Source organism: Ictalurus punctatus, chromosome 17 (assembly GCF_001660625.3).
Source record: "Ictalurus punctatus breed USDA103 chromosome 17, Coco_2.0, whole genome shotgun sequence".
In the NCBI taxonomy this organism is placed as follows: domain Eukaryota; kingdom Metazoa; phylum Chordata; class Actinopteri; order Siluriformes; family Ictaluridae; genus Ictalurus; species Ictalurus punctatus.
Window position 1 is genome coordinate 11,406,019 of NC_030432.2, and position 14,876 is coordinate 11,420,894.

At 37.7% G+C, this 14,876-nt stretch overlaps 2 long non-coding RNA genes across 2 annotated transcripts; one reads left to right on the forward strand and one right to left on the reverse strand.

The window, feature by feature from the left end:
• Positions 1 to 2,138: 2,138 nt before the first annotated feature.
• LOC108277458 (uncharacterized) lies at positions 2,139 to 9,987 on the forward strand. The gene is made up of 3 exons (XR_001815123.3): positions 2,139 to 3,080; positions 6,601 to 6,796; positions 8,186 to 9,987. It is a non-coding gene; the product is annotated as an uncharacterized LOC108277458 (long non-coding RNA).
• LOC124629107 (uncharacterized) lies at positions 4,011 to 8,246 on the reverse strand. The gene is made up of 3 exons (XR_006983993.2): positions 8,159 to 8,246; positions 6,589 to 6,829; positions 4,011 to 4,356 (listed from the first exon to the last, which is right to left on the reverse strand). It is a non-coding gene; the product is annotated as an uncharacterized LOC124629107 (long non-coding RNA).
• Positions 9,988 to 14,876: the final 4,889 nt, after the last annotated feature.

Below are 14,876 nucleotides of genomic sequence, written 5' to 3' on the forward strand. Positions count from 1 at the left end.
TAATGTTGTAGGTGATATTAAAATGACAGCACATATGAATGTGTGTATGTGTTTGTGCTTTGTGGCAATGACATTATGCATTTATATGTGTATCAGAGTACTGCTGAGGGAGAGAAGGGTTTCCTGCATGACCAATTGATTACATGCATACATGTGTGTAATGTTGATACGGTCTGAGGCAAGCATATTGAGAAATGAGTGAGCGTAAGAGTGTGTGTAAGCTATACCCTAAACAAGGAAACAAATTTGCTCATAAAGTCAGGAAAGCAAATATTACACTACTGCAATTCTCCATTAAGAATGCCTTTTCGTGCAAACTGTGTGTGTGTGTGTGTGTGTATGTGTTTGAGCCTAAGACAGTGGCAGACAGAGGCTAAGTGGTTTGGATACAGACAGCAGAGCTGAGTCTATATTTCAAATATGGCTGTCAGAACAAATTTCCCTGATCGCATACTACACTTTAAGTTGCCTAATAGAAGTCTGCTGAAACATGCATTTCCTAAACCCTTACCTAGATGTTACTTGATATTGGAAAAGAGAGCTGAATAAATGCATATCATTTATTTACTACTTTTCCCAATATTCCCCCATATTATCATATTATTAGTTACATATTTTAAATTTGCAATGTGATATTACGTGTAAATAGGTGAGAATTAACAGCTACTTATTGTAGGTCTTTTTTTTGTCTCTATATCAAATTATGCTCTATTAGGCTATATAATAATATACTACAGGTGCATCTCAAACAATTAGAATTTTGTGGAAAAGGTCATTTTTCCCCCTGTAATTTAATAAAAAATGTGGAACGTTCATATATTCTAGATTCATTACATATAAAGTGAAATATTTCAAGCCTTTTTTTGTTTTAATCTTGATGATTACACCTCATGGAAATAAAAAATCCAGTTTCTCAAAATATTAGAGTAAAGAATTTATAATACAGAAATGTAAACCTTGTGAAAGGTATGTAAATATATGCACGCAATACTTGGTTGGGGCTTTAATCCTTTTGCATGAATTACTGCATCAGTGTGGCGTGGCATGGAGGCAATCAGCCTGTGGCACTGCTGAGGTGTTATGGAAACCCAGGTTGCTTTGATAGCGGCCTTCAGCTCATCTGTATTGTTGGGTCTGGTGTCTCTCATAGATTCTCTATGGGGTTCAGGTCAGGAGAGTTGGCTGGCCAATTAAGCACAGTAATACCATGCTCAGCAAACCAGTTACTAGTAGTTGTGTCACTGTGGGCAGGTGCCAAGTCCTGCTGGAAAAGGAAATCAGCATCTCCAAAATTTTTGTCAGCAGATGGGAGTATGAAGTGCTCTAAAATCTCCTGGTAGATGCTGCATTGACTCTCGACTCGAGAAAACACAGTGGACCAGCACCAGCAGATGACATGGCCCCCCAAATCATCACTGACTGTGGAAACTTCACACTTTTCATCCTCAACTTGTCAATAAATCCCAAGAAGCCTAGGAAATGAAAACTCTAAATATCATAAACAAAAAGCATTACTGTGATAAATAAAATAAAAATTAATCTGAAACATTTATTTTACATTTCTAATAAAATTTCTGCAGCAGTATATAAGTATAGGCTTGTGAATGCATTCAAGGTTTGTTAATGTAATTAAAATTCGAACACAAAAGGAATTCTAACAACACAATCACATCCACACACACTCTCAGAGAGTATGGTCTGAGTTCCCTGGTTTACCCAGCTGTGTGTACCAGACAGTATTCTGATGTCACCACCCCTCCGTTCACCACCACAACAGCCCCCTTTCCCTAATACCTCCCTCACTTCCTGTCAGCAGAGCAGTGATGTCACAGCCCAGCTGGGGATGTCACGTCCACTCGAACGTCCCTTAGAAACTGTCTCAGCCTGCTCCCCTTCTTTCCTACTGTCCCCCACTTTCATCCCTGCTTTAATCAGTTCAATCCCTCTGAGACTATGGACAGTCACTGAGGCACGTACCACAAACACAGGGAAACACACACACACACACACACACACACACACACACACACACACACATGCACAAAGTAGCCTCATTAGCCCCACTTGCCTACCCTCCTCATGAGCACCTCATATACTAGCTGGCACAAAAAAACCCACATATAATTTCAAATGCCTTTAGTAATAAAGAATGTGATAAAGAAAGTCCCTTCCAGCGTAAAAGCATTTCCATGGAACCTGTTACGAGCACAGATTTAATGTATTAACATAATCCAAATGTTTAAATATTAGGCACATTAGACAAACGCATACCATCAAATTTATTTATTAGAGCCATTAGACAATTTTAATTCCTGAATTTCCACAAACAGAAACCCAAACCACTTGGATCATTTGATCACTTTTCCTAGTTCTATGAAAATTACAGTTCAAGTTGACGTTATTTATTTAAGTCACAGAGGAAATTAAGTACTTCCTTTAAGAAACATGTTTGTGTGACTGACATAATTTTAAACCCATTCAACTGGACTTATGACATTAATAACTAAATAATAACAATAGTAAAAACTGGTAGTAATAATAATCTCCACCACCAGCATGTCATTTTAAAAAATGATAATGAAAAATGCAGACTCTCTGAATGGATCAGACATTAAGAGCCAGAGAAACATTAAAGTTTTTAATTTTTACAGTTGTTTGAAGACACAAATCAGATGCTAGTTTATTCAGCGTACCATAGTTCATTTAGTACAAAAAACACAATACCGTCTCTGTGGTCTTATAGGTCATGGTTCCTGTAGGACACATTATGCAAGGACACTATGTTACTCTAGTACTGCTTTGAGAACAGCCTCTTGATTCTACTGGTATGAAAGACAAGTGTAAATAAAGCACCTTGTTGAAAAGGAAGGTCTAAATGCTACACGGCAAGAAATGAAATCTCTCTCTCTCCCTCTCTCTCTCTCTCTCTCACACACCCCTCTCTGTCTCTCGCTTTATTGGAGCTGACACATTTTCTCTGCTCATTAGAGCTGAGTGGCAGTGAATTCCCTACAGCTGCGTGGGACAGTCCTGTAGCCTGCCCCACAATCGTGTTCTCCTGCTACACATTTGCTTGAGAGGTGAGAGAACTTAAGAATTTTAACATAGCTGTAAGGATAGAATTTCCTCAGAAAGACAGATGGAGGCCCATGAGTAAGCCTCTCACTGAAAAGCATACAGCTGATTTGTAGATTATTTATGGGCTACAGATGGACATGAAACACACCTGGACTTTAAACTGGGGGGTTGTAGATGCTGCAGACGGGAGCTAAGGGACTGATGTATTTAGTTTTGTAATAATCAACTATCTGAATGGGTTAGATGAGCATTTTTTCGACTCGAAATGCAGTTTCTCGAATTACCATTGGTATCGTGGCCTCAATTGTTATGCAGGCGAAAGTGTATTTTGCTGGTCCAAAATTGCGTTTCCGTTACCGCCTGCCAAATTCAACACTTAGCGCAAATGCAATGCCATCTCAGGACAGAATATAAAATGTCCTGTTACGTTACTTACAACCTGTTTTAGGAGATGTAACTGCAGACTTTTTATGTCATCCTACTCCAAAATAAACTGACTGAAACAACTCAGTTTTAGCTATTAAACATAAATGAGACATCTAAACTGACAATGAACTTCATATAATTAATATGATCAATAAAATGTCTAAGAAAACTAATTAAATACCAGACTCACCAAATTTACTGGCAACATAGAGACAAAGAATGAGCTAATATAAAAACATCCTAAAAATGATCTAGAGTGCTAACACATGAGTCAACACCCACAGATGCACACAAGATGATAGGAAACACATTTGCTACAAGCCAGTGTACAAAATACAAAAATATTAATGCAAAATGTATAATAAAATCCAATTGTATGGCATTATGAAAATGTCATGAGTTACACAGGTGTGTGTGTGTTTTTTTGGTTTTTTTTGGAACAGCTCAAGAAGCAGATTGAGTTCCCAATCACACCATGATTATATATTTCTAACCCTGTCCTTACTAATAATTACACTGCTCTGTATCAGGTTACCGCATGATACTGTAATACTAAGAATGCTTCCAATGCTTCTAATACCAAGTAAATACAGGGTGTCCAAAGTCTCCATATACCACGCTGCTTGTACACCACGAAGGTCAGTGGATGTTCGTGAAAGTTCACTTCTAGGTCGGTCTGCAACACTTCTAGTCTTTTTGAATTTGTTAATAGGTTTGGCAACAGTGTTGTGTGTGATGTGCTTACCAGGGTTCCTGTTAAAGTCCATCGCAACCTTGCGACAGCTTCCTGATCCAACCATGAGAATGATTTCAATACGTTCTTCTTTTGTCAAAGGCATTCTTAAAGGTTATCTGCAAAAAAAGTATATACATATTTTATATATATATATATATATATATATATATATATATATATATATATATATATATATATATATATATATAAATAAATATAAATATGTATATACTTTATATATATATATATATATATATATATATATATATATATATATATATATATACATATATATATATATGAACTAAGTATGAAAAGTTTTGGAAGACATTTTGCTAAAAAGTGTCAATTTCCCCTATGTACGGAGACTGTTGGGACACCCTGTATAATGCTATCATCTTATGCTTTATCTTGTGCTTGCTCCATGATCACTGGCCATTTGGAAGTACAAATGATCCTACAGCACAGCATAGCAAAAAAAAAAGAAAAAAGAAAAAGACACAAATGTGATGAAAACGTGCTATGCTCTTGTAATATACTGAACACTGCAAATAAATGACAAGCTTATTTTGGCAAAACAATTTTTTGAACCCTTCTCAATTCTGAACTGTGGAGTGTTTTTTAATATGTGCTGTGCTTGATCATTTCTGTTGCACGAGAGTGCATATATTCATACAATAGCGACATTTATCTCTACACCCCTCTTTTTCACTCTCTCTTCTACACTGCCTAGCCAAAACCGCCGCAACGTTCGCTCTATCTGCCAGAACATCCTCTTTACTCATCGTCAACAAACACCACCATCACTTATTCCATAGCAATTAATCAGTGCACTTAATGAAAAGTATTTCCTGTAATTACACATTTTAATATATTTGCAAATGGAGTGTTTTTAATGACAAATGAGATTTGAAAACTAGGTAGATTCTATTATCTTATTTTTTTATTAACTGATTTATGCCATCTCTTATTGCAATGTTTGTTTGAAATCATTCTCTCACTCACTCTTTCACTGTAGCAGCTGTGTATAGGGCAGCAATAGGGAGACACTGGACTAAATTTGGAGTACACTTACTTGGGAGTGAATGTTATTCAGTATGTTATTAGAATGAAAGTAGGCCTAGTTTGCGAACTGAAACCAGAAAAACAGAACATGTACAGTACATGTTGGCTTCATCGGTGGTTAAATAACAATAATATATTTATATTATTGTTAGCTGCTCCAGCAACCATGCCAAGCTAAAAGAAATCGCTTTCCCTTGTCATACTTATTCCTTGCTTTAAAGAGAATAATATAGTTAATTATTTGTAAAAAAAAACGTTCGTCCAGTGAAAATACATATACAACACTACAAATATACGACACCCAAATAGTGCACTATAGGGTGAATTGAACTAACAAGTGCAAGCACCAGAATTAATAAATTACATGTATGATCACATGTACAGTATAATCATACTTTATGTTTAATGCGCTGTGCAACACCATGTTCCCAAGCTAATAATATACTGCTCGTAATTATTTCTTGCACTCAGACACTCATGTGTTCAAACCATTCAGTTATTTTTTGCAGAGTTTGAATGCAGCCCAATTTTGCCTTTAAAACCATTTATTATTTCCAGGCTTTCATTCATTCCCTACATTCCCACAATCCTTTCATTCACTACTACCTTATTCCACCATTCATCATTCATCATTTCCATTCAGTTCTGAGGCATTCATCCTTCAGCTCAGAAAGAAATTGAGAGAGTAAAACGTGAGTGAGAGTGAGAGATAGTGAGAGAGACCCCCACTCAAACATGATGTACGTGCAGGACAGCAGGACCCTCTGTTGGAAACAGGCTGCTCCTATTCACCTGGCCTGAACCCACTGTGTCCCTTGCTGGCTACTGTCACTATTTACACACACACAGACACACATACACCCACACCCACACACAGTTATAAATAGTTTTATACACCAGAAATGTTACTTTTATTTGAAAAACTAAAAAGCACAAACAATTTCCTTTTATATTATTATATTATAATCGATGTAAAAACTTCACAAAGGCACAAAGACAATAATACCTACTTGCTCCCCAAAACAACACCCCTCACACACACGCTGTACAAACGCTCTGTTACAGGATCAGCTTTCAACACACAGTGAACCAGGTCAGGAAAACAATACATACATTTACACACACATGCACACTTACACACTCCTGATTACTATACAGTAAGAACCAAAATAGCCAGTGAAAATTGTTTCAAAACCACAACTACACTTGAGAAAGCTCTTAACTTTCCCTGCGTATGTTCTCTCTCTTGTGCTGTTCTTTCCCTCTCCCTCTCTCTCTCCTACCTGATTGTCTAGTTGTTTTCCCTGGCGACTCCCGGCTTCCGTTCCCAGGCTGGGAGGTGGGCCAGTGGCCACAGTACACATACTTTCCAGCTCTGAAGGCCAGCGGAGGCTCCTCCTGTCCAAATAGCCCTGCAGGAAGAACTCCACTCCTGATCACTGCCACTGCTCCACACTGTCACTCCACTTCACAGACCTGTGATCAGAGAATGTAGGTATCCAGGGAGGGAGGCATCACCTATCTCTAAATGTGAAAGAGAAGTAGCAAAAAAAACCAAAAAAAGCCTATGCATTAAATCAATAAACCATATGTAATCTAACAAGTCTGCCACCTGCTTAATCTATTCATCAGGGCTCTGGTCTAAGTACTGCACAGAATAATGCAGGCAGAGGTTATAACTCCTTTAGTTTATGGTAACAACAAGTGGAGCTGAGATTTTGTACTACAGTTTGATGGAAATATAAGTGAATTCTTATATACACTATATACACTCACTGAGCACTTTATTAGGAACACCTGTACACCTACTCATTCAGTGTGAATGGTAACACCTTGTTCATGAGAGAGATGAATGGAGAATGGCCAGACTGGTTTGACCTGATGGAACACTCAGGCTACAGTAACTAAGATAACCATTCCGTATAATTGTGATGCGCAGAAAAGCATTGCAGTATTCACAACAAGTCGGACCTTGAGGCAGATGGGCTACAACAGTAGAAGATCACGTTAGTTGAAGACTGGAAAAAGCTTGATCTGATGAATCTTAATTACTGCTGAGGCACACAGTTGGTAGGGTCATAATTTGGCACCAACAACATGAATCCATGGACCTAACCTGCCTTGTGTCAACAGTCCAGGCTGGTGGAAGTGGTGTAATGGTGTGGGGAATGTTTTCTTGGCACACTTTAGGCCTGTTAACACAAATCAATCATCGCTTGAATGCCACAGACTATTTGAATATTGTTGCTGACCATGTGCATCCCTTCGTGGCCACAATTTACCCATCTTCTAATGGCTACTTCCAGCATGATAATGCACCATATGTCACAAAGCAAAAGTCGTCTCAAACTGGTTTCATGAACATGACAATGAGATCAGAGTTCTTCACTGGCCTTCCCAGTCACCAGATATGAATCCAATAGAACACCTTTGGGATGTGGTAGATTCACAGTGTGAAAGTACACCTGCAAATCTGCAGGAACTGCGTGATGCAATCAAGTTAACATGGACCAACATCTCAAAGGAATGTTTCCAACATCTTGTGGAATCCATGCCATGAGGAATTGAGGCTGTTTTGAGATAAAAGTGAGGCCCTGCCGATTAGTATTAGTATAGTGTTACTAATAAAGTGCTACGTGAGTGTTGTGTGTTTACACAATTATACAAAGTCATTACAAAGCATTCGATCTCTTAATTAGCAGCATAGCTATACAGCATAGCTCTACTAGACTCATCACTGAGCTTACTTCATAAATTAAATGTGAATCAAATTTGAATCAATTTAATAGATTTATCCATATTACAGAATAAAAAAATAACTTTTTTTATTTGTAATGTTGAGAACTCACTCACTTTCATGAACCACTTTATCCTGGTCAGGGTTACGGTGGATCCAGAGTCTATCCCAGGAACACTGGGTGCAAGATGGCGGGAATACACCCTGGATGGGATGCAGAGCATGTGAGCAGAGTGGAGCAGATAGCGGAGCACTGATAATTCCACCTTTCTTAAGATTCCGAAAACTGAGAAATAGGCGGCTGTGGCTCAGTTGGTAGAGCGGGTTGCCTGCTAATAGGGTTGGCGGTTCGATTCCTGGCCCGGGTGACTCCACATGTCGAAGTGTCCTTGGGCAAGACACTGTACCCCAAATTGCTCCCGATGGTAAGCTAGCATGGCAACTCCTGCTACCACTGGGGTGTGTGTGTGAATGGGTGAATGAGACACAGTGTAAAGTGCTTTGGATAAAAGTGCTATATAAGTGTGCCATTTACCATTTAAATAGGAATTAAAAATTAATAGAAATGAATAAAAGGCACAGAATGTCACACACAAAAATGATTATCTCTACTAATGTAATTGAGGCATTTATTCAAGAAAATAGAAACAAGTATATTACAGAGAAATTTTATGTCAGAGCAGGATTTGAGCGAACTTTGTTTTATCGGTGAGCGTGAGCAGTACGAGTGGAGTGTTTGCTTGGGACGTGAGTGATTGAGCAGAGCGCACTTGCATAGAGCAGATTATTGAGTTCAGTGTCACACTGCTCCGTTTCACCCACATGCTTTGATGGGGTGCCATGACACCATGCTCGCACATATTTATATACTCATGCATGCTAAGGGGCAATTTATCTTAGCCTGACCACCTACTGGCATGTTTTTGTGAGGTTGGAGGAAACTGGAGGAAACCCAGAGAGAACTGGCTTGAACCCTGGAGCTGTGAGGTGGCAATGCTACCTGCTGAAACACCATGCTACTTTTGTTGGGAACTCAACATATAATAACAAGTACCTTCACCACTCCTGTTAGTACCCACCAATTAATTTCCAATCTATCCCCTGGACCCAGGCATTTTGAAAGAGTTCTCATAATGCCCCTGTCTACACCTATAAAGCTCATCATTCATTCATTTTCACTAACCACTTTATCCTGGTCAATGTTGTGCTGAATTCATAGCTCATCCCTGGAACACTAGAAATACACTCTGGATGGGGCACCAGTAAATCGCAGGACACCACAAACACATCTGCATACATGAATGTGCGTGGCAATTATAAAGAAAGAGTAGAGTGAGAGGAAACTAGAAGAAACCCACGTGGTCACAGGAAGAACACGTGATTCTCCACACACAGTAATGCGAGCTCATGGTCAAACTGGGGATAGTGGAACTGTGAGGCGGCACCGTTACCTGCTGCACCACTGTGTAAACCCCTTACAGAAGTCACATATTACTCGCACAAATAAACATGCAATTCAGAAACTAAATACACTGTAAAATAAAGTTCACATCCATTGAACATTCCCATTTGTGCACGTGAAAACTAGTCTGTTAATCACCGAGCCAACAGATTTAGCCAAAGCAACGACACAGCCAGTGTCTTACATCACAATAATTAAACATCTTGAGTGTACACGAGGCCGTCTTTGACCATGCTGTGAGTTTCATCCTACTTTTTCTTACTCAGTCAGTAAATTGCCACACAGCACACCATGGTTTCATGTAGGCACCAAGCTGAAGCTGAACATCAGTCTACTAGGCTTTTATGTGATGTGAGTAAAACACTAATCCATGCAAATTGCATAATGATAGGGGCACTGATTTGCACATTTGGTAGACTTTTATGTCAGTGCAGTAATCATTTGCAGAGGCTGTATGGTAGTAAAGCCAAAAAGCAGCTGTGGTGGCCGCATAAAAGCCACTGACAGACACAATATTAGCCTTTGGGGGGATATCGACATTCATGCTGGTACTGCCTGTGCTGTTTAAAGTACCCAATAGTCATACTGAGATATTCTATATCTATATCTATCTATCTATCTATCTATATATCTATATATATATATATATATATATATATATATATATATATATATATATATATATATCTATATATATATATATATATATATATATATATATATATATATATATATATATATATATATATATATATATAAACATGAACAAAACACTTTCAGTCTGCCATCTTTGTGCCAAACTCAAATGTAAAGACAAGTACAATATACTTTTTAATAACCTGTCAAAGAAAAAGCCATTTTGAAAAATCAGTACTCATGAAATGTACACTACTGCTTGACTTTATATGAATGCTACACATTTAAAAGCACTGGCAAAATAATTCAAACTACGGAAGATACAAAGGGCGAATATGACACAGGGCTCAACAGGAAGCGTGCTATTAGGCAGCAATTAATGCAGGAGAACAATATTCTGTACGATTTTTTTTTTTTGCAATTCTTGTCTCTCACAACGGATATTATGGAAACACAATGAAATACCAGCTATAACAACTGTTTGGGCTGTGTAAACAGAAAATGGAAAAAAAAAAAACCAACAAACAAACCCTGTCCTACCTAATCAGTATGTGGTGTCAGTATTGTGAACAGTGCATCTCTTTATGGAACCAAAAAGTTTGTTGACGCCTGCCCATCACACCCATATGTGGTTCTTTCCCCAAAATGTTGCCTCAAAGTAGGAAGCACACAGTTGTGTATGATGCTCCTGTATGCTGTAGAATTAAATTTACGAGATCCAAACATGTTCCAGCATGACAATTCTCCTGAAGACAAAGCGAGGTCCAAGAAGAGATGGTTTGTCAAGGTTGGAGTGGAAGAACTCGAGTGACCTGCACAGAGCCCTGACCTCAACCCCACTGAACACCTTTGGGATGAACTGAAACACCAACTGAACCCCAGACCGATGTCAGTGGTCAGATTTCCACAAACTTTTGTCCATATAATGTAATTTATTATTTTACTCTTTTGTTAGTGGCAAAATGTGAAGTGTATGGAACATTGGTGTTACTTGTTTTAGACTGATGATGGGTGTGTTTGCATGACTTTACTGATTTTTTGCTGACAACACAAACTTTAAGTTGACGTGTAAACTACAGTACACTTTAATCACTCCACTGCAGTTTTCATTGGTGGCTAATTACACAGCTCACTCTAAGCTTACAATATGACATGTTTTTTAAAATGTAGTTTTCTCGTGATGTCGACATAACAAAAGTTGTTTTCTCGTGGTCTCGACATCCATCCTCCCAAAGTCTGTGGTTTTTGGTTAAATGCCTAAAATAAGGTCTGTGGTTAATACACCGTCATGTAGTTCGTTTATAGCCTAACATTAGCTTTTTACTTCTGGCGAGTGTATAAGCTTCAAAATGTTATCTTATTGAACGAAACATGTAAGAATTATAAACTTTTGTTGGTCACAGAGCTTATTTTCTGCAAGAATCCAAAAGCCAAAGGAAAAATCCTACTGACTTTTTGTGGAGGGATACAGGGTGATGCTAACTTCCGGGTTGGCCTACAAAACACCTTTGGGTTATGTCAAGATCACGTGGAAACAGAAATTTTTTTTTAAATAACAATGCATGGCCGCTTAGGGCTTCCGTAAAAAACAAACGAGCAAAAAAAAAAATCAACCACTGATTTAATGCCAGCAACAAAATGCTCATGTACAGCTTAAAATACTGCACGTCTTTGTTAGCTTTCTAGCTTCTTAGTTTTTGTTGCACTAAGCTTGTGCGCTAATTTAATTAGTCAGCGATACAATATGTTTTATCCAAAACGTGCTATCTATTTATATATAGCCCAATAGTTTGTTCTGTCTAAATATAAATAATAAACATTATATTTCTTTCAGAAACAACGAAACAGAGATAAAACTTTCGTAGCTGTTTTATTTTCCCTACTCCGAATCAATCCCTAAAAGAATCGATTCTCTCAAGGGAAGGATTAGTGATGTGTCGTGTGTCATTTGTGGTTCGTGAATTGTTCTGCACTTTTTTCTTATTAATATACTTTGACTCATTGTGTGCTTAATGTGTGTGTGTGTGTGTTTTTTTTTTTTTTTTTTTTAAAGAAATACACCAGTCTAAGCTATACTTGTTACAAATATAATAAAAATAAAATAAAAAAGAGAACGAAATTGTCGTTCGCGAACGAATCGACTCATGAACGAATCGGCTCATGATCGAATCGGCTCTTTTAATTGGCTCTTTGAGGTAAACGCAGGGAGTCGATTCACAGATCTTCAGTCATTTTGGTGATTGAACTGCTGAGAAATAACGGTCATAATTCAGGATGTATTTTTGAAATAGCAAAAGTATATTATATATAAAGTTATATACACAACAAGTAAAATAAGGTTTACAAATTAAACAACAAATATTATTTGACGTCAAAAATGTTTTATATATAAAATGCAAATTAATCCATTAATATTAAAATCATATTTGAAAAGCAGTTTGAGTAGGCTATTTATTTATTTGTTTGTTTGTTTGTTTGTTTATTCATTTACTTACTTATGTGTGAATAATAGAGTACATTTTCCTTTTTTCCCCACCCAGAAATCAGGGGGGATGCAAATTTTTGCACTTCACTGTATGAAGATTGTAACAAATTAGTTACAATAATTAGTTATACAATAATTAATGGATGACATGGTACCCAGAAGATTTTAGCTGCAAAAACTGTGTTTTGTTATACTAAGTAATTATTATGAGTGATGAAAAAATGGTTAGGGTTAGAGTTGGGTTAAGTTTATATACTAAATCCCTGTTAAATAAACAAATCCCCACATCCCCACTGTTAAATAAATCAAGAATCAGATACTAAACTCCCAATCATTTCTATCTAGCTATTTATTGAAGGCAGAAACATGTTGGGGGTATTTCCATATAAATGCATAATCATATAAATTTATAGAGCTTAGCTTTTTCATTAGGGTAATAATATAGAGAATTTCCTAGGCCATGTTAGTAGTTTGTTTCTCATTAGGAAAAATATTAACCAGTTTATTATTGTCTATTATTTTTTTAAAGGTTTAAAATGATGCTCTCTTCAAAAATGATGAAACTGATATTAAACAGCAATGTGCAGTAAATATAAGCACATAGCCCATCCCCAGAGTGAGTACTGAGGAGTTGTTTCAACGAAGGTGTGAGTCGGAGAGCCAGGCTTAGTTTAGCATGACACACAGCAGCCAGGGGTTGGTGAGGAGCTGTGATTGAATTAGAGAGGGAAGCGGGTGAAGAGCCAGGCCCACATTCAGGACAGAAAGCTCTCTGTGCCCTGCCTGCATACAGGAAACTACCAGGCTCACTCCGATTAAGCCTGCTTCCTCTCTTGCTGCTCTTACCTCTCTACGACCCTCTGGCCTTATGACCTTTGCTCTGAATGTGGCAGTGCTCCAGCAGAGAGGCCTGGCAGAGATAATGGACATGCACACAATATACACACCACACAGGGCATAGAAGACACAGAGACACACACGCACATACATATATGCACACACACAAACAGGCACACATGAAAAACCAATCACCCATTCAAAATTGCACATAACTTCAATTCAAAAACAATATGCTCTTTTCTGGCACTTGGTTGGGATGCCTTGCTGAAGAATTCAACAGACATCAGAGGCCATGAATTAAAATGTCAAGTCTGGCTGTATTCAGCACAACTCCACTACTCCTGTCTCTTTTCCTCCTTTTGGCCCCAAACAAATTGTACCAGTAATTTTTTCCTCTCCGGGAGTTTTAGGAGTGGTAATGTGAAGCACCTGTAGCCACACAGAGGCCAGAATATTGCTGCAGGAGTGTGTGACCCATACATAAACACACACACACACACACACACACACACACACACACACACACACACACACACACACACACACACAGTGAGTGGGGTGAGTGATATGACAAAAATGTTATATCACGATATTTAAAGACATTTCTAAGATACACAGTATGTATCACAAAAATAGGTTTGCTAAAAAGTTGTAGTATAAGAAAATTAAAATAGTTTGGCAATACTTTAATTTAATATCTACAAAAATAAATGGATAAAAATTGAAAAATGAATACATTCTAATACTGAATTATTATTATTATTATTATTTTATTATTATTATTTTTTATCATCATCATCATCATCATAATCATCTATTTATTAATGTATTTTATGACTTTTATTTTTATAATTTAAAAGATTCAAAATGGAACAAAATTAGAACATCAAATCGCTTTTTTAAATAGAAAAAGCTATTACATTAATTACGATATTTCAGAAAAGTGTACTGTGATACAATCTGTCACAATATTTATATTATATTGTCAAACTGCCCAGCTCTATCAAATATATCACACATATAGATTATAATATGAAAGTCATGTTTGCTTAGTGGTTAGCACGTTTGCCTCGCACCTCTGTGGTTGGGGCTTTGACTCCCACCTCCGCCTTGTGTGTGGACTTTGCATGTCCTCCCCGTGCTTTGGGGGTTCCCTCCAGGTACTCTAGTATCTTCCCCCAGTCCAAAAGACATGTGTTGTAGGCTGATTAGCATCTCTAAATTGTCTGTAGTGTGTGATTGTGCCCTGCGATGAGCTGGCACCTTGTCCAGGGTGTCCCCCGCCTTGTGCCCCAAGTCCCCTGGGATAGGCTCCAGGCTCCCCCTTGACCCTGTGTAGCATAAGCGGTACAGATGGATGTATAGATTATAATATCAAAAACCACCTACACTAAATAGATAGCGATGAATT